At 41.6% G+C, this 21,422-nt stretch overlaps 1 protein-coding gene across 2 annotated transcripts in view; it reads right to left on the bottom strand.

Moving 5' to 3' along the window:
- Positions 1-21,422, bottom strand: part of AKAP6 (A-kinase anchoring protein 6) — a 555,986-nt gene that overhangs the window by 420,402 nt on the left and 114,162 nt on the right. The gene's annotated exons all lie outside the window — the stretch shown is intronic.

Below are 21,422 nucleotides of genomic sequence, written 5' to 3'. Positions count from 1 at the left end.
GCCACAGGCAGGGAGCTAGATGGGAAACAGGGCCACCAGGATTAGAATCGGCGCCCATATGGGATCCCGGTGTGTGCAAGGCAAGGACTTTAGCTGCTAGGCTACCATGCCAAGTCCAAGGGTATTTTCATAGGCAAATACTACCTTAAAGATTAAAATCATCATTAATCAGTCATGTTGATGTTGTGAGGTATTAGAATACAACAAGAAGAGAAAGATCTATCACTTTCTCCAAGGCATTCTCCCTCTAATCCGCAGTCTCAGTTTTTCAAGGGCAACACCAGAAGACTCAAACTTTGACACATTCTACAGATTATCTAACCACTAATCTTCAAAAGTGTCAAAGCTAAAAAAGACAAGGAGAGACAAACTATGGTATCCGGAGGAAAGTAAGTAGACACAACTACTAAATGCAATGTGCAATCTTAGATTGGATACTAAAACAGAAAGGGTACATTAATAGGAAAGCCAGGAAAATAAGAAAAAAATCTATAGTAAATAATATGCTGGGGCCCGGCGGTGTGGCCTAGTGGCTAAAGTCCTCACCTTGAACACACCAAGATCCCATATGGTTGCCGGTTCTAATCCTAGCAGCTCCACTTCCCATCCAGCTCCCTGCTTGTGGCCTGGGAAGGCAGCCGAGGACGGCTCAAAGCCTTTGGACCATGCACCCACGTGGGAGACCTGGAAAGAAGTTCCTGGTACGGGCTTCGGGTCGGCACAGCACCGGCCGTTGCAGTCACTTGGGGAGTGAAACATCGGACGGAAGATCTTCCTCTCTGTCTCTCCTCCTCTCTGTATATCTGACTTTGTAATAAAAAAAAATAAATCTTTTAAAAAAATATGCTATGTTAAATTTCTTGTTTTTATAGTCCAATTGTATCATAGTTAAGTCTTTTGTTAGTTACCATTAGAGAAGGTTGAGAGACAGCTGGGTAAGAGAATATTGTATATTATCTTCAAAACTTTTTCTGAGCCTAAAATTATTTCAAAATCAAAGTACAACTTTTTACTTCTTATATGTATTTTGTATTTCAGTTTTGCTATAACAGTCTTTCTTGAAAAGTCAGGAATTGCCTGAAGAAAGTTCCTAGCAGGAGGATAAATTATGCTTTATGCTGCATTCCCTCAAGATTTTGTCTTTTTAGAAACTCTTCTGTAACACTCAGTTCATCCTATTTTATTGTTGTTTTTCCTTTTTTGGACAGCTCGACAGAGACTAAGGCCCTTTTAATCCCACCCAGCATTTAGAATCCAATGAGTAGTAGCTGAGTTATCATGGAAGGAAGCCTCCATCCACCTAAAATCAGTCCCTGAGCCAATCCTAGCTTCGCGACCAGCCTGCCGGCTGCTCCCTTCTCCAGCCCTCCTCTGCATCTGGGATCTCAGCAGGTGTCTGCTCGGATGTGATACTATACAGAGCTCTCAAGCCTATCGGTTCTACAATCATTTAACTTCCTGTCATCCCTGAGCACCACTGAAAATTCATGCAGCCTGTATGATCTCTCAACCTTAGCAGTGAGCTTCTAGTGCTCACCCAGGCTTCTGTCCTTCTGACCCCTATACCACATTCTTCCTCACCTCTTACCACCTACTAGGAAGACCCACACACCACTCTAGCTCTGAAGTAAACGAGCCCAGCTCCAACTGTACCTATCCTCAGAATGTTCCAAGTTTTATTACAACCGTGGCTGTCAGGTTACATCTGTCTTCCCCTACCCAATAAATAAATCAGAAATCAAACATGGGGTAGGAGAAGAGAGGGGAATAAACATAGGAAACCAAGTACATGCAAATTCTTTTACATGAAAAACTTCACTCTTTATAAGAAAACTATTAAGACTGGTTCATTTTAACTTAGGGAAAAATGGTTTCCTGGATTCCTATGCTGAGTAGTGACCCCAGAATTAGCACTACAGGGATGCCAAACAATGAAACCAGGCAGTGTAAACAGGGTCAAAGTCAAATTCTGGCCATAGATTTACCATAGTCCTAAATGCTTTGTTTAAAAAGCTGGTCCAGGTCCAGAGCAGTGTAATTTCAGACTGATCCTTTGCCTGTGATGCCAGCATCCTATATGGATACTGGTTCTAGTCCCAGCTGCTCCATTTCTGATGCATCTACCTCCCTGCTTGTGGCCAGAGAAACAATGGAAGATAGCCCAAGTCCTTAGAATCCTGCACTTGTGTGGGAGACCTGGAAGAAGCTCCTGGCTCTTGCCTCCAGATTGGTTCACCCCTGGCTGTTGCCGGCCAGTGGGGAATGAGTCAGCTGATGGAAGACCTAAATCAATCTCTCTCTCTCTTCTTTCTCTCTCTAACTCTCCTTCTGTCTTTAATTCTGCCTTTCCAATAAGAAAATCATAATAAAAATAATATTTTTAAATGCAACTTAAAAACATTAAAAAGACCTCTGTGCCAATGATTTAGAAAAGGAAGTTGAGACCTAAACGTATGCCTCTAGAGAGTCACAGCTAATGCAGGTATTGCTGTAGAATCCTTGAAGCTGTGACACTTCCCAAAACAGGGAAATAGCCATCAAATCACAGTGATCCTTGATGCCCTGATTCAGCTCTGTAGGAGACAATGCTCTGCACGTGGTTTCAAGATTACTTGGATGTGCTAAAACTTAACTTCTTCCCTTTAGTAAAGGGGAATTGATTGCTTTTCATCTGCAAATCTTCCCATCTTTGAAACATAAAGTAACTATAACCAAACCACACTGAGAGTCCACAGTTCAGGCTGCCACAGATGCCACAAGACAGGAACTAGTTTTAAGGAGCTGGTCTTTGGGCCCGGCGACGTGGCCTAGCGGCTAAAGTCCTCGCCTTGAAGGCCCCGGGATCCCATATGGGCGCCAGTTCTAATCCCGGCAGCTCCACTTCCCATCTAACTCCCTGCTTGTGGCCTGGGAAAGCAGTTGAGGACGGCCCAATGCATTGGGACACTGCACCCGCGTGGGAGACCCGGAAGAGGTTCCTGGTATCCGGCTTCGGATTGGCGCGTACCGGCCCGTTGCGGCTCACTTGGGGAGTGGATTATCAGACGGGAGATCTTCCTCTCTGTCTCTCCTCCTCTCTCTGTATATCTGACTTTGTAATAAAAATAAATCTTTAAAAAAAAAAAGGAGCTGGTCTTTGCATCATAGATACCATGCTTCCAGGCTGTTCTTATAGGATCTAAAACAATTTCCTGAAGATGGGGGAAAAAAAGTTCAGGAAAAACTTGTTTTTCCAATTTGCATAAACATGTCACTAGGCTAGCAAAAGGTATGATGTACATGTGTTCTATAAGACTGCCTGCTTTCATTCAATATTTCAATATTTAAAATCTTAATCATCAAGTTTATCTGTGTGTCCACAGTAAGGACACATGATTGTCCCTAACTTTCTGGCTATTTGCCCAAGAGTTTCTACTTGCAGTACATCTAACCTCAACCAAGACAAACATTCAGATTTACAGAAGAAATGGACAATATTACACAAAATAATAACATATCTGCCTAAAACAGTATATTTTTATTTATTTTTTAAGATACATTTATTTTTACTGAAAGGCAGATATACAGAGAGGAGAAGAAGCAAAGAGGAAGATCTTTCATCCATAGATTCACTCCCCAAGTGGCCGCAACAGCTGGGGCTATGCCAATCCAAAGCAGGAGCCTGGAGCTTTTTCCAGGTCCCCCATGCAAGTGCAGGAACCCAAGGTTTGGACCATCCTCGACTGCTTTCCCAAGCCACAAGCAGGGATCTGGATGGGAAGTGGGGCTGCCAGGATCAGAACCAGTGCCCACATGGGATCCCAGTGTGTGTTTAAGGCAAGGACTTTCGCCTCTAGGGCCCTAAACAGTATTTTTAAATACTTTAAAACAGACATGGTTGGGAAAATTTTTATATATAAAGATTCATACCAATTTCTCCAATGCCTACAATTTTGTTCTTCCTTTACATCAACAGTTCCTTGATCTAGTTTCTCCAACACAGTGATCCAATTATGTTACAGAGTGAGGGTAAATTGTGTCCTACATTTCTAGTGAAAAAGATTCATTATTTTTCTCTTACATGCTTTCAAAAAGTCTTACTTTCTACGTGAACCATGTCACAGTGATTTAGTTAAAGTAACACTAAATAAACCAACAAACATTTGTTGGGAACAATCATTTTATGGTTAAGTACTCTCATCATGCTAGGGTGTAGAGATACACAAATAAACAAAACTGTGTCCCGTTCAAGAACTTTACTAACAAACAAATATTTTAAAACATGATTATAATTCTGTATATAATTCACATGTTAGATGCAAGCACAGCAAAGAGGAAGAAAGAGTCAGCTATGTGTGAGGTGCACAGTTTTTTTGGAAGGCACTGGAACCAGGCTTGATCAATGAGTAAGCACAAAGGAAACAGGGCTAGGAACTGTAACAGAGCAGGTATTGCTTCAAGGTGTGAAAAACCAAGGGACACTTGAAAGTTCCCAAATACGTTCACATGGTTAAAGCAAGTTGTGCAGGCAGAAGGCAGATTTTGATGGGATAATGATGGCAAGATGTACAAGGCAAGAGAAGGAATCGTGGCACTGCCTGTGTAGAGCTTCCTAGGAAATGTGAATCATGTTTATTTTCAACCTGTAGGCAAAAGGCAGTCATCAAAGGATTTTATGTGAGAAAATGATATGTTCAGATTTTAGAGCATTTCCAATTTTTGGAATGCTCATTCTGGGAGCAGTGTGAAAGATGTATTGAAAGGAACAACCCTGGAAGTTACCCACAGACAGGTGAGAAATGATAAAAACCCAGGAGAAAGATGTGGTATAAAGAGACTTCAGGTATGGACATGTTACGGACAAGCTGCTTGGGCAGGGGAGAGGGACAGTATCCAAAGAAAGATCTCTGGACATGGAAGTGCAGGTGGACGCTGAGTCACTGGATACGGATGGCAACAGGGAGCTGCAGCATGGGTGAGAGAGCCCTCAGCAAACATTCTTTACCTGGAGTCACTGGGCTTTTGAGGATTCTGTGGGTAGAATCAAGGGTGTTTGAGAACTTGAATAGAAAAAACAGTACATCTTCGGTGTCGCTAAATGAAAATACCTTCCATTATAAACAAAGGCAATAAGCCACCATAAATATTAGCAGTACTTCTAATGAAACCACTATTCAAGTGATTACCAAGGAACATCTCAGATATTTTTAAATCACATTTCAGTTACTGAACTATCATGAAACAACACTGGAATTCATTACCATTTCAAAGTTGTAGTAGCCATTAGACACATTATTGGATCTTGTTACTTAGTCTTTAAATCTTTAAACAATTAAAAATTATAGTTACTGCCCATTCCCACCTTACCCCACCCCCCTCCACACACACATGCCCTAAGGTATGTGGCACAATTCAAGAACCCTTAGGTTAGAAAGAGACTAAGTCCGAGAAAAGATTCCTGGGAAACAAATATTTAAGTAATGGGACTTGGGGTGGAGTAGGGCTGAGAATAAATTAGATAGAGGAAGTAAGAGAACTAAAACAGCACAGCACTGCAGGATTCAGAACAGAAAGCTTAAAAATCAAAGTGGTCAACAGAAAACGAAGTACACAAGGATTGAAGCTTTTCTCTTTAATTAAATAAAATAAAAATATTTTTAAAAATTTTAATTAAATAAAATTAAGATATTTATTAATTAAGGCATATCAGAGTTCTTCTTTAATAATAAAACAACTTAACATAAACAAAGATAAATGTATTGAAAGAATATGGAACAGATCACAGACTCCAAGAAAAACTAAAGAATAACTCCATAGAAAAAAAAAAGCAGAATGTTCGGGGGATTTAGGGTAGGAAGAAAGAAAAGCCACTGCCGATCATCACCCCTCTCTAGCCCGTCTGCTTGTCCTCATTGGAACCTTGGTCCACACAAGGCTAGGAGAGAGTAGGGCACCTGAACCGACAGGCAAACCAAAGCACACAGAAGACGGCAGCACGCTGGGATGGCACAAGGCCACTAGAGAGGACAAAGATCCAGCTAAGGAAAAGAACATGTCATCTTCAGGTGGACTTACTGGCTACCTTAGTGAGGGCACTTTCAGTGTAACTTTAGTCTGAAGAGAGGACTTGGGGGACAGTGCTGCATCATAGTGGTTACAGCTGCCAGCTGTGACACTGGTATCCCAGGACAGAGGGGCAGGCTATGCCAGGTAAGGTCCTCTCACCTATTAGCATGCGTGAACTTCAGGTCTGGGAGTGACCTGGTAAGGGAGCTTGGGAAACCTAGGGAACTTGGGAAACCTAGTGGGACATAGCTCCCACTGGTGAGCACAAGGTTCATGCCTGGGTATTGGTCAGACCAGGCAGAGTAGCTCCATCCGTCGATAAGTGTGTGGGCTGGTTTTGGAAGGGAGCGGACTGGGCAGGGCTGAGCAAACCTTAGCCCAATGGCAAATAAAGGAGCCAGGCTGGAGTGTGAGTCATGCCAGCCTAAGCTATCACACCTACCGGTTTGCATAATCCAGGGATGGAAGCAGACTGAGCAAGGCCAGGTTCAGCACCCACCAGTTAAAATTGGGACTGAGTGCCAGCTGAGTCAGGCCAGGCTGCAGTATCTGGAGGCAAAGACCAAGACAGGTAAGGGATTACGCCAAGATGGGTCAGAGCAACCACTGGCATGTGTAAGATCTGTGGCTGGGAACAGACCTGCTTGGGGAGCTAAAGGATACCCCAGCTTGAGTAGTGGTTTCCACTGGTGAGTACAAGGGCCAAAGTGGGAGCTGTAATCTGGTCTGGACATAGCTGCAGTGTCCCTTGGCACAGGTATGAACTGGGTTTGCGGTGTGTCAGACTACTAGATTCCAGCACCCACTGGTGCTCATGAGAACCAGGGTGGGTGCAGGAGGGACTGGACTAGGTCTCTGACCCTGCTGAGCCATCTGTGAGCTGTGTCTGGGTTTAGACCATGCTTGGCTGGGTTGTAGCACCCAACAATAAGAACTGGAATGAGTGCAGGTCAGTCAGGAAAGGCTACTGTTCCTGCTAGGACAGAAGGTGGACCAAGTCGGGCTGGGACATAGACCTACCAGTGTGTGAGATCTGGCATTGGGAGAGGTTCTGGTGGAGGAGTGTGGAGAACTTTTCTGTTGGGCACAGCCCCTGCAGGTGAGCAAAAGAACCAAGGCTGGGAGCAGCCTAGACCAGGCCATGGAATGGTACCCACTGGCATACATTTGGGGCGAGTCAGGCTAGGCAGAGCTATAATATCTGTTAGCCTACATGTGCTGGGTTAGGGGCAAAGCCAGGCTGGGCTGCCTGTACCCGCTGGTGCATACATAGCTACAGTGGATGTAGGTTGGTCGGGCTTTGCCACATGTTGGCACTCGTAGGCTAATTCTGTCAAGCTAAACTGCAGAACCAGCTGGACAGCGCAAGATTTGGGAGCAGAAGTGGGCCCATTAGGGAAATTGGGCACCTCTCTCTGATGGGTTGCAACTCCCATTTGTAAGCATGAGAACCAAAGCTAGGGGCAGACATGGCTAGACAGAGTGGCATCTGCTGACGTAAGTGTGGACTGGATAGAGGGGCTGGTCGGACTGAACAAAGCTTCAATGCCCATTGGCATGTACAAGAGCTGAATGGGATATTGGACAGACTGGACCAGTCTGCCATACACACAGGATCCAGAGCTGGCGACAGGCCTGGTGGGGGTTATTAGAGGTCACTCTGACTAGGCTGAAGCTCCCGCTGGTTTCTATGAAGGTTGAGTGTGTGGTGGGCAGTATCAGGATGGGATCCAACACGCATTGGTTTGAGGTGGAGATAGAAATGATCCAGCAATTGCAACCACCAGTGTGTGCGTAGGCTGATGTGGGTGATGGACAGGGCCAACCCCACACTGGCAAGCACAAAACAAGAATCATGTCCAAGTTCACCTCAGATGAGGTTTCTTTGGGGATCCCCCAAACTGAACTAATGGGCTCAGAACTCCAACCACAGGGAGAGATGCAGGTTCCATGGTCTGGCTGTGGAGTGCATGTTTCAGACCTGGGCCTCCTCAATGGCTTAGACAGGGCAATGAATGACGTGCCCAGATGCACTTGGAGGACATGGCAGTCCACTGGAGCCTGCAGAGGACACCTGGTACCATAAAAGAGAAAGGAGGACAGAACAAATTGATCAACTACTCCAGCCAAGAGTCGGCAGTGAGCATCTGGGCAAATGGAAACTATAAGGTGGACTGTTAGCCAGTGGATCATGGAGAGATTTAATCGTGCTTGGAGTAGAGAAATCAACAGCAAAAAAAGCTTCAGCTTTTAGTGTGTAGCAGGGAATAAGATGCGGGAGGGATCCCTGTTGCTTAGCTTCACTTTGCTCTGAAACGAAACGGCAGCCATTACTAGTTGAGAAATGGGAAATTGGAAATGATCCAGTGATGCTGGCCAGTGAAGATGTGATACAATCTGGGCAAGAAATAGGAAAGTACTGACGACAGTGGGAGGAAAATCCCTAGAAACTTTGTTGAAGACTCCCTTCCATACACACACAGCTCCTTCCCCAGATTCACACAAGAGCCAGTATCCACAACTGTGTTACTCAGCACAGCTTCTCTAGCAGGGCAGCCCAGCAGGCAAAGCAGAGCAGACAGACTCAAGTTCAAGTCACAGCACTAGCTGTGTTAACAAGGATTGGGGAGGAATCCTATAATTTGGCTCTGAATTCAATTAGAGGTTTTTATTTTTATCCTATCATAGCCAGCACAAATACTTTATAATTTTATACTCATGTATAAACATGAATATATATATATACACATACACTGAATTTTTTTAAAGATTTATTCATCTTATTACAGCCAGATATACAGAGGAGGAGAGACAGAGAGGAAGATCTTCCATCCGATGTTTCACTCCCCAAGTGAGCCGCAACAGGCCGATGCGCGCCGATCCGATGCCGGGAACCTGGAACCTCTTCCAGGTCTCCCATGCGGGTGCAGGGTCCCAATGCATTGGGCCGTCCTCAACTGCTTTCCCAGGCCACAAGCAGGGAGCTGGATGGGAAGTGGAGCTGCCGGAATTAGAACCGGCGCCCATATGGGATCCCGGTGCTTTCAAGGCGAGGACTTTAGCCGCTAGGCCACGTCGCTGGGCCCACATACATTCAATTTTTATCACTACTTCAGATAAATAGCCATTTATAAAATTATGACCTACATGTGGTAAATTAGTAACATTTTTCCTATATCTATTTTTAAAATTATTAATAACTTTCTTTTCTTAGTCACTGTTTCTTAAAAATCCATGATTACCAAACACCATTTTTAGAGCAGAGTAGGCAATGATCTTGAGTACTATGAAAAAACAATTTTTTGAGAAATGCCAAGAAGATTATTTTAGGCTTCCAGGCTGGAAGAAGAAATATCAGAAATTATTTAATGTCTATAAGACACTACATATAAATAAAATAAACCAAGCAAAATGTAGATTCGATAGATTTGATAGTTTAATATCTTTGTGGATGCAATATTGTCTCACATTTTTTTAAATCCTGCAAAATTATTATATTCTGTCTTGAAACCCAGACTGTGATGTTGGTATTTAATTAAAAAAAGAAATAAGCCGCAGGATATAATAAAAAGTAAGATTCTAATTTAATTACTTTTAAGTGTTTACCTATAAATCATAGAAAACATCTGGAAAAATTTATATGCCAAAATGTTAGACTATTTACCTCTACAAATAGATTAAAGTAGGCTTGAATTTCATACTCAGAAAAGAAGTGAATGGTTATTTTTTACTTTATACAATATTCTGACATTTTAAGTCTGTTTAAGAGTACTTCAAAAAATCTGCTGAAAAAAATGAAACTAAAAGATGAATTTGAGGGCTGGAATTATGGTGTAGCATGTTATGACACTGCCTGCAACAGTACCGTTACAGAGCAAGGGGAACAGAGCAAATTGAACACTACCCAAGCAAACTCTGACAGTATAAATCTAGGTGAATGGAGACTTGAGGTCAACTATGGCAGCCAATGGACATTGGGAGGGTTGCCTTACCCTTGGATTGGAGAAATCAGCAACATTTCAGAATTATCCAAACCACTTGATCAGAAACCTTAAAACATGCACTACAGCAGGACTCTGGGTAGATATTGAGTGGTGGTTCCCCATCCCTGGGTACTGGGACATTTGGGAGACTAGGTGTGGCTTCCTCCTTTATCTCTCCCCTTTCCCCAGAGAAAAGAAGCAATGGAGAATTAGAAAACAAGGATTTCACCCACTTTTTCCTGATCCTCAATCCTTCCCATCCTGGTCAACTCTGTAATCACCATCAAATAAATAAAACTAAATTTAAAAAGACACTGCCTGCAACACAAATATTTCCTGTGGGAATTGAATCGTGTCATGGTTGTTCCCTGCTTACAAGCCCAGAAAAACAATGGAAGATGACCCAAATACTTGCACCCCTGCCACCCACATGACGATCTGGATGAAGCACCTGGCTCGGGCGATGCCAAGGAAGCCATCTAGGGAGTAAACTAGAGGACAGAAGATCAATCTCAATCTAGGTCTGTGTATAACTCTGCCTTTCCAAATAAATAAATACATCTTTAAAAAAAAAACTGTTGTAGTCCAAAAATTCTGAAATTTTTACATATTTTTTCACAATATGCATTTTTCATGATCTTTTTGAAAAGATCATATATAGTGCAGTTCAAAGTTTTTGCACCAAAATAAAACAAGTGACTCCATTTCCATGAACTTTGTGAAGTACCCTTGTGTTGCTTTTTTAAATCTTCAGCTTTTTTACTTATTTATTTTTAATTTTAGAGTCATCTTAGATTTAGAAAACCTAAAAAACACAACAGAGTTGCTATAATACTCCTCTCTATGTTTTTTGCATTAACTTCTCAGTTCCTGCATTATTTTTATTAAATACTCTGAATTTCTGTTGGACTTGAAATATTGCTTTTTTCTGTTATTCTAGAATGTGATAATTTTTATTTTTCATTCTTCTTGCACTGTCTTATGGTCTATATTCTGGGGACAATATTGTAACACAGTGCATTGAACCTTCACCCATGACACAAGCATCCCAAATGAGTGCCAGCTCAATTCTGAACTGCTGTATTTCTGATACAGCTAATGTGCATAGGAAAGCAGCAGAGACCCCAAATACTTAGGCCTCTGCCATCCATGTGGAAGACCTCTAAAAAAATCCCCTGGCTCCTGGCTTTGGCCTGGCATGGTCCCTGCCATTGTGGCCATTTGGGGAGTGAATCCGCAGATGAAACATATCCATCTTCCTTTCCTTTCTCTTTTTCTCTGTCACCCTGTCCTTCAAATAAATGAATATATCTTTAAAAAATTGAAGACCTATTCTTCTGGGTAAGGAGAGGTGATCCCTACCATAGGCCGTAGCCTATAAGCTTCTCTGACACTTGTCTGATATATCACCAGTCTGGCCACCTTGAATGCCTTCCTTTTGTTCCCAGTAAGGTATTACCCAGCCCTTAATCTCTATCTCATTATCTGTAGCATCCCCTACCATTGGCTCATAATCCTCAGAGACCATTTGGCTTTATACAAGTGTTTCACGGGCCCTGAAAAATATGTTATAAGTTTCTTGAGCAAAAGAATTATATAAATCAAAGTAACCAAAGACAACTTTTGAGACTCTAAGCAAAATTCAATAATCCTGATGCACATTGTTCTCCTTCTACAAAGAAAGAGGAGGAGAGAATAGGTCAACAGAAAAAGGACACTCCTTACTTTTTAACTTGGGGAGAAAATAAGTAACTAAACTTCAGATTTTATTGGTAAGTGGTCTGCTTCAATCTCAGGAAGCCAGTGCTGGAGGCAAGCACACAATCTGTCACACTGGTATCACAAAGGGAACTTGGGTCATTTATAACTGAGTTGTTTGTTACCCACCCCCAACAGCTGAGAGATTCTGGGAGAATCACAGATCACAAGTTTCAATGTCTATAAAATAGTAACCCAGTGTAATAATACTTCTAAATTATTTTTAAATACTTCTGTATAATTGATGTGATACATATCATTGTTTAAGTTTTACTTCTAAGTCAAGTCAACTAAAATAATAGCTCTAATATATCACCATACAGGCAAGTTTAAAGTTCAAGACAAGTTTGACCTGGGAAAATAACAGTATTCTAGATGTACATATTAGCTAAAATAATTTAGAAATATTTACAAGAAAAGTAAATAAGAATCTTCTGATGCCTCAACTTTGACCCCCCCCCTTAATGGTGTTGTCTGAGGCTTATTCCTAATATGTCCAAAGGATTTGTGACTATATAATAAAGCACACAGAGTCCTACCTTGAATTAAAAGCTTTTATCAATGTAAAATTGGAACACCTAAAAGGCAATAAAGCTGGGAATTTTTCAAGTCTACCAATAGGTTATATGAAATATTTTACACCTATTTTGCTAATAAATACTAGTCTAATAAAAATACATGTGGTAGATTTTGGTCTGAGGCTTGATACCATTTGGTATCAAGGTGACAGAACAGTAACTATCGGCATTCCAAAATTCCTGGGTGACCATTATAACTTTCACACGCACTTTAAAACTTTATATGATCGGGCCCGGTGGCGTGGCCTAGCGGCTAAAGTCCTCGCCTTGAAAGCACCGGGATCCCATATGGGCGCCGGTTCTAATTCCGGCAGCTCCACTTCCCATCCAGCTCCCTGCTTGTGGCCTGGGAAAGCAGTCGAGGACGGCGCAATGCATTGGGACCCTGCACCCGCGTGGGAGACCCGGAAGAGGTTCTAGGTTCCCGGCTTCGGATCGGCGCGCATCGGCCTGTTGCGGCTCACTTGGGGAGTGAAACATCGGATGGAAGATCTTCCTCTCTGTCTCTCCTTCTCTCTGTATATCTGGCTGTAATAAAATGAATAAATCTTTAAAAAAAAAAAACTTTATATGATCAAATGCCTTGAATCCACTCTCAATTTCCATCCTTCATACTCCACAGAGTTCCTCAGATGTTACATATGAATGTGATCAGTAGACTCTAAAATGCAGTGCAGACATACTGCGTCAGAAATGGTTTTGATGTTGTGCAACTTGTGTTCCCCCGAAGCTACCACCCTGGAGGTACAAACGAAATCACATGATTGATAATACTCTGCATTGTCAGAGCTTTCTCTTCCTGTCTCACCAAAGTAATCTAGCTCACTGAAAAGAGGGCCCTAAACAGACTTTCATGAAGTTCCAACATGACTCTCTCCTGTGTGCACACTGCTCACATTGGGTACACCTTCCTCATTAGAGATGCTATTTCCGGGCACCACCAGGCTCCTACTGCTCATGGCCTAGGGCAGAGCTCTTGACCTTGCCATGAGGAGCTTGAACAACAAGGATGGCAAGGCAAGCTTTGCAGATACAAAGAAAACAGTTGAACTTCCACTTAATTTTTACTTTATCCTTTTTAATTTGCTGTTATGCATGCTTTATGATATTAATACAAGAGAAAACCTAGACAGTTTTAAACAAATGTAAATACAAATTCAAAGAGTCTGGGAATTTCATGTTTAAAGCATTTGTGGATAGGACATATACCCTCCTGTACTGTATGCTCTGTTGAAGTCACCTGAAAGCAGATTCTACACAACACCCTTTGTGTACAGTTCACTTGCCCCTCCCCAGCTTTTATAGGACTTAGCCCTAAGACCTGGAAGTAGCTGCAAACACACTTCCTGATGACATACCTTGCTGACTTCAGACGTACCACACCCTCTAGAGATCACCGAGATTCTCCTGGCTAACTCCACCTCCAAGACGAGTTCACTCCAGAAACCCTTCTGACCCTAGTGCCAACACACTGAAGGGACAGAGCACTACAACATCACAGACACAAGCAAGACATTCAACAGACAGGCCTAGACATGTCTGGAGCTCCATGATGGAGAAATTGAAGCTTGGATACTATTAGCCTGAAGGACTATTAACCCTTCATTACTATAATATAGTAATGAATATAAGACATGAATATAAGACAATGCTTTACCTGTATCTGAGAAAACCCCTCTGAAATTAGATATACAATCTGTCTGCATATTCAATACTTTCTGGGTATTGAAGTTATTGGGTACTGGGGAGAATGTGAAGTTAACTATATAGAGCATTTTAATACCTGAGAGTACAATAGACTGTGTGAAATGAACCTGTTTCAGAGAAGTAAATGCACATTTTAAAATGTATAATTTCCCTTGACAATATTATAAGTTCTAAAATTGTGAGTTTATTATTCATTGAACCCAAGAAGTTTTTCTATGGAAAGATTTCCCCAAATTAGAAAGGAAATACAAGAAAAATTAAATTTGATACATAGATATTCAATTTTACACAGCCATTTTGTGAAAGGCCTGGTGGATCCTGTCCAAGCATTCTTTCCAAACATCATCCCACATACTTCTAGCATTATTGTTCTCCATATTTATACTCTTACAATCTGCTTGTATTTATGTGCAGGAATGTCCTGTCTTCATCCACCTAGGACCAGTAGTCATTCCTCAAAGCTCAGGTCAAATGTGTCTCTTATTTAAACCCTGAACCCAGAATGAATTATCTATATCCCCACGTACCTTTCCACAGCACACTGTCCTTACTGGAAGTAACTGGATGTCTTTTTTCTGACTCCCTCATTGTCTTGCTCAACTGTTTATTCCTTATCTTGCTCAGCTGTGTTTGCTCTGGATGATCCTGGTCACCAGCCAATGCATGCTGAATTGAAAAGATGCCACATGCAGGAAACTGCACAGAATTCCTTGGTCTTATAATCCACCATTTCTCTATACCTAGCTTCTGATATATCACCACTAGATAAACATCAGCACTGGGTAAATAATTTTCTGTTCCTATAACATAATAGTTCCAACTGAGTAATTTATAAGAATAAAGGTGGGGGACCCGGCGGCGTGGCCTAGCGGCTAAAGTCCTCGCCTTGAAAGCCCCGGGACCCCATATGGGCGCCGGTTCTAATCCCGGCAGCTCCACTTCCCATCCAGCTCCCTGCTTGTGGCCTGGGAAAGCAGTTGAGGACGGCCCAATGCATTGGGACACTGCACCCGCGTGGGAGACCCGGAAGAGGTTCCAGGTTCCCGGCTTCGGATCGGCGCGCATCGGCCCGTTGCGGCTCACTTGGGGAGTGGATTATCAGACGGAAGATCTTCCTCTCTGTCTCTCCTTCTCTCTGTATATCTGGCTGTAATAAAATGAATAAATCTTTAAAAAAAAAAAAAAAGAATAAAGGTGGGACCAGAATTGTACCTAGAAGATTAAGCTGGTGCCTATAATTCTGGCATCACGTGTGGGTGCTCATCCAAGTCTTGGCTGCTCTAATTCCAAATCAGCTTCCTGCTAATGTAACTAGGAAAGCAGTGCAGGACGGCCTAAGTGCTTGGCCCTGGCACCCATGTGGGAGTCCTAGAAGAAATTCCTCGCTCTAGGCTTTGGCCTAGCCATGCCCCAGCTTTTACAATCATTTTGGCAGTAAACCAGCAGATGGAAGATTTCTCTCTACCTCTGTAACTCTGTCTTTCAAATAAACAAATAAATCTTTAAAAGAAGAAAATAGAGGAGGCAAAGGAGGCAGAGGAAGAGGAGTAGAAGAAGAAAAGGAATAGGGAAAGAGGAGGAAGAAGAGAAGGAATAGGTGTCTATCTGTGGCATAGCCACTTAAGCTGCTGCTTGCAATATTATCCAATATAGGCACTGGTTCAAGTCCCAGCTGGCACACTTTCAATTCAGCTCCTTGATGATGCACCAGGGGAAGCTATGAAGAATAACTGAATTTCTTTGACCCCTTCAACCAGGTAGGAGATCAAGAAGTTCCTGGCTCCTTGCTTCAGCCTGGCCCAATCCCAGCCATTGCAGTCATATGGGGAGTGAACCAGCAGATGGAAGACCTCTGTCTCTCTAACACTTTCAAATAGATAAATAAGTAAGAAAGAATAAAAGTTTAGTCAGCTCACTGTTCTGGAGACTTAGCAGTCCAAAGTTAAAGTGGCAGAACTGCTCTGATCAGACTCCATGGGGATATGAGAACAGCCAGGGTTATTGTTGTTTTGGATACTGTCATTTAACATGTCATTTAACTTCATGGCATTGTAAATTTCTACTTTTCTTTCTATTGTTGATTTTGAATAATGACTTTTCATTTAAGGAGATGTACAGTAGCTGTGAAATGGAGACTAACAATCAGATGTGAGGATGTAGTGTTGTATGCATTTCTGCTTCCAGACAAAGATGGACTTACAATGAAACTGTTTACTCTATCTTGACAATAGGATTCTGGACTCTCTGCCATTGCCTAGGCCCGCAATGATGGACATAAGACTGAGTATGAAGAACTATATGTTAGTAATGATATAGAGAAACTGGGGGGGGAGGGAACTGGGGAGGGGATAAGTGAATATGAAACTGTATTATAAAATAATAACAATAATAATAAAATGTATTAAAAAAGAGTGGAGGCAATAAAAGCAGGCCTCGAGAGAGGCCAGAGAGAGACAAAAATAAATAAATAAATAAAATAAAGAACTAGAGGACTGAGCAAACACTGGACTTTCTGTTTTAAGAGAAATATTTTTTTCTTTTAATTTTCACTTCATTTGAAAGGTAGAAAGAGAGGGATCAATCTTCCATCCACTTGTTCACTGCTCAAATCCCACAACAGCCAGGGCTGGACCAGGCCTTAGACTCCATCTGGGTCTTTCATGTGGGTGAGACACACCAGTTCTAGAATCAATACTTCTGGAATCACTACATGGTGCCTCCATGGGTGATCATGAGCAGGAAGCTGGCTCAGAAACAGGCACTTTAATATAGGATATAGCTATCTCAAGCAGCATTCTAACTGCTGGGCCAAACACTCACACTTTATAAAGGCATCAAGAAGACTGTGAGGCTTGGCTGAAGTATAAACAGGAGCCAAATTCATAGGCACGACTCCTGCTAATCTGTGCAGATTTTTTTTTTCCTGTGTAAATTTTGTCCTGTAATATAACTGTCTCCAGGTGATTCAGCAAGGAAGTAGGGTACTGTTTTAGATGCTGGTATAATATTCATTTAACCATTCATACCCCCAGGACTGGAACTGAAACAGAAATTCTCCTAAAACAAGGTTCAAACAGGGAGTCTGGCCATCAGTCAACCACTATTTACATTAGGGATTACTGAAGTCCCCACTGAACCTCCTGAACACTGCCTCTATCCCAAGCACTGTGCCAGCCGCTTGACACACATTGTTTCTAAGCCTCCTAATTCTTAACAAAGCAAACCATGAAGAGAAGCATCTGAAAAGGTCAGCCGATTTCCCTGGGCACAGAGTTATTCGAACCAAGAAGATAATAATAATCTTAAGCCCAAACTCACCAATATCCTACCTGCCTTCCTCGCAGGAATCAATCCCTTGAATCTTCAGAGGAGAAAAAAGGTACTGATCTGCCCTCCTATGAACATGACTGTGAACAACAAAGCCAGCATTGTGGGTCAGAGAGCTAAAACAGGCTCCTGTCCACGGACATTAACTCAGACAAATGAGTATCGAGCTCACAGAAAGAAACATATTTGTTGTTGAAGTCAGCAGTATGTAAATCCCCTACAGCCAGGACAGGGTAACCACTTAACAACTTTGCGAATTCTGACCAGAAAAACTTTTGCTGCAAAATTTTAAAAACAGAAAGCCCTGTGCAGCCAGGTCACTTGTTTCATGGAAATCTGCATCCCTCTTTCCTGGGCTCTGCACCACAGAGCACCTGCCACATCAGACACTTGAGGCTGTCCTGGACACAGGCTGCAACAGAGCTGACAAGGTTGACAGAGCAGGGAGAAAGATTATGAAGACAGGAAGGTCTTCCATGAGAGGATGTTTAATAACATCAGCTGAACAGTTCAGAAAAAGGGAGGCCAGGAGGTGAGGGAGTATGACCTATATCTATCACACAATAGAAAAATCATATGGGATGACTCTAACTCAATTTTGCCAAATCCCTAAGGCTTACAAACCAGATGAAACTTGAGTGAGTGGAAAGATGGAACAGAGCAGCTTTTTTTCAAACAGGGAGTGTATGAAGAGCAGTGGGTTTGGAATTGCAAAAGAGATGAGACCATTTGAGCGGTACGGACACAAAAAGCAAAATTCAAGTCCAAATCTCAGAAAAAAAAATAGCCAGGAGTTAGAAATCCAAATATATGAGTCATAAGCACATTACTAGAGGAGAAGGCTTTGACCAGTTTATATGATTCAGAGAACAAGGAGAGTTAAAGAACTTTCTCTTTCCATCTGGGACCACGTTCGTGGTCTCATGAGTCATTTAGACTAAATAAAACATTAAATTTATTTATATAGTATACATTAAAATGTAGTATACATTAAATATGTAGAACACTTGTGAATATAGAACCACATATTTTTTACTCTAAAAAATTTTACCAAAAAATTGAAATCTACCTGTAAATGCACAGTTTAATTTTAGTTTTTAATATATATTTGTTACTGATACCTTCAAAAAAGTAAAAGATAGGAAGTTATTGTTGTACATGCCAAATACATTAGAGCATTATTGCTTCAGAAATAACTACTTTAAAGAATAGTAATAGAACAATTTTTCTATCCTACCTAAAAATGTCCCTCAAAATCACACATGGATACAGCAAGCCTCACTGCCAGGAAGGGCTTCTATTTCCAGAATAGTTCCCTGTCTTTATTTCTCTTCTGTTCTAGGAGGTTCACTTGTTTGTTTTCAATTCTTTCATGTAACAGGCAGAGACACAGAGCAAGAACTGCCATCCCCCATCCACCTGCTCACTTCAAAAATGCCTGCAGTGATAGGGAAGACGGGAAGCAGGAGTCAGGAACGTGATCCAAATCTCACACACAATGGCAGGAGCCCAACTATGTGAGACACCACTTCTGCCCAGGTCCCCATATTTAGGAAGCTGGAATCAGGAACGAGATTCCGAATCCAGGTACTCTGGTGTAGGACCAGGCATCCTAACTGGAATTTTAACCACTAAGGCAAATGTCTACCTCCAAGTGTTCATTTTAATATCTAAATACTTAGGTATCAATGACTGAGGGATACTATGATGATTACTAGTAATAGTAGCATGACCAGCTATAGAGTGTCAAACACATGCCACACATCACTATTCCAAGTAGGCTTGCAAGGCAGGTATTACCATCCCCATGCTAAGATTCAGCGAAGTTAAGAAATTTTTCCAAAATTACAACGTTTGTAGTAGAAAAGCAGAAATCAATCCCAGATCTGTCTCTCATGCTCTTTGTACTACTTGACCAGCTTGTTTAAGGACTGACTTTCATCGCTGAGTTTCAGAAATAATAGAGACCAATACTAATAATAAACAACTTAATTGGCTAAGCCACATGAAATTGCTGGTATTTGGCAACTTTGACAACAAAAATGAGAATTCAATATAATTTCAGCTAATAAAATGTATTCACTAACTTTATATGAATGTCTAGGGCAATATTCTGATTTTTGAAAAACATTCTATATTTAACAGGCAGAGTAGAACACAAGTCATCCAACTCATTAACAGCAATTTCATGCCGTGGCTAAAAAGGAGAGAACTAATTTAAAAATTGCAAAATGAGGACCCTCTGAAAAACATGAACGAGAATAACTTTTTAGCTTAAGTGAAACCTTATGCATCAATCATGGGTTTACTTTATTAAGAGTATTGGGAAACATAAGTTAATGAAACACAATTATGAAATATATATTGGCATATGTATAAACAGTTTGAATGTTCTACAAAAACCTTATGTTGAAATTTTAATCCCTAAAGCTGTATAGTTTTAGGAGGGTTCAAGTTATAGCAGGATTGGTCTCACGAGTGGAAATGGATTAGTGTCCTTATGCGAGAGATCAAATAGCAGTCATATACATGTGAGGATAGAACTGGAAGGTTCATGGCCCTGTCTACCATGTGAGGACACAGCGAGAAGCTGCCAGCCATGATCCAGGAGATGGACATCAAATCTGTGGCATCAAATCTGTGGTCTTTGGTTTTGGACCTCCCAGCTTTCGGTATTCTGAGAAATAAATTTGCATTGTTTATAAGCAAAACTAGTTTATGGCATTTTGCTACTGCAATCCAAACAGACTAAGATGGTAAATTATGTTTTCATCCTCATGAAGGCACTAAGCCAATTCAAATTATGCTATCAAGTATCTTTTTGAAAACTAACAACAGAAATATATGGAAAACCTGTAAGAGAGGCATAAATTATTAGAGCTAACAGAAAACACAAATAATTTAAATATAACTCTTTAGTTTTACTGTGAAGGATGCCAAAGGTCAGGAAAACTATGTCAGCAGGCACCAAAACTGGTTCTTTATTCCCAACCAGGGCCTTCTAAAGTAGATTACATTAAGATTCTATTCAAACAATATGCCCTTGTGTGTTGTAAGTGGCCACGCCACGTATTACAGGTAGATATATGAAAATTGTCACGACAGGAGGAGGCTTGTATCCCAACGCTGGAGACTCCCAGATCCTCACCAAGGACTATCAGTACAGGCACCAAGGACTACATCCCAACTGCCAAGGAGACCACAGGGAATTGGAGTGCCTTCGGAGGCCGAGAACTCTGAGGTCACCCACCCCCATTTGGATCTATCACATGGGATGGAAGAAGTCCACATCCTGCCTTGCAGGATCCAAGGTCATCAGAATGACAACCAGGAGCACTGAGTGGTCCACAGAAACAGAAGAACAGTAAACTTCCTTCGGGACTAGGAAAGGAGCTTTCTCTGGTCCTTGCCTGGTTCTGACTTTGGGTCCCCACCCTCTCTTGTAATGACCATCAGGATCGCTCCAGAAACCCCTCAAAACAAACAAACAAACTAGAATAGATAGATAAAAAACAACAAGGAAAGCTTAGAAACAGACAGCAAAACGGTCAACGGGGATGCACTTATAACTCACTGGGTGGGACACAAAGATTAGTTACTCCTCAATGGGGTATTGAAGATTTCTCTGCACACCCCTCCTAAAACTGTTCACCTAAACTGTTGACATATGTCTTGTTAGAGTTATAGAGTTAGACTACCTGAAAAACATCCAGGTTCAGCAAAATCATGCTTCAATGCTATAAACTGTTAAATACTAAAATGAAAATAGACACGAGACAGCTGAATAGTAATCTATAGCCATTTTAAGGTGTATAGAACCCGGTTGTATATAAACTAATAATTGAAATGTCAATTAAGTAGTCACAAGATGTGGTCAAAACTTGCATCCTTTTTTTTTTCTCTTTTAACATATTGGTTACTCAATACCATGTCAATTAATTCCATAATGTTATAAATTGTTACTGATGTAATGTCGGGGCTTTTAATTGATCAGGATGACACTCTGCCAGCTCTACCTTCAGAC

The sequence above is a fragment of the Ochotona princeps genome, chromosome 6 (genome assembly GCF_030435755.1).
Source record: "Ochotona princeps isolate mOchPri1 chromosome 6, mOchPri1.hap1, whole genome shotgun sequence".
NCBI lineage: Eukaryota > Metazoa > Chordata > Mammalia > Lagomorpha > Ochotonidae > Ochotona > Ochotona princeps.
Note: the sequence above shows the minus strand (reverse complement) of the source record. Positions and strands in the feature narration are given on the sequence as shown.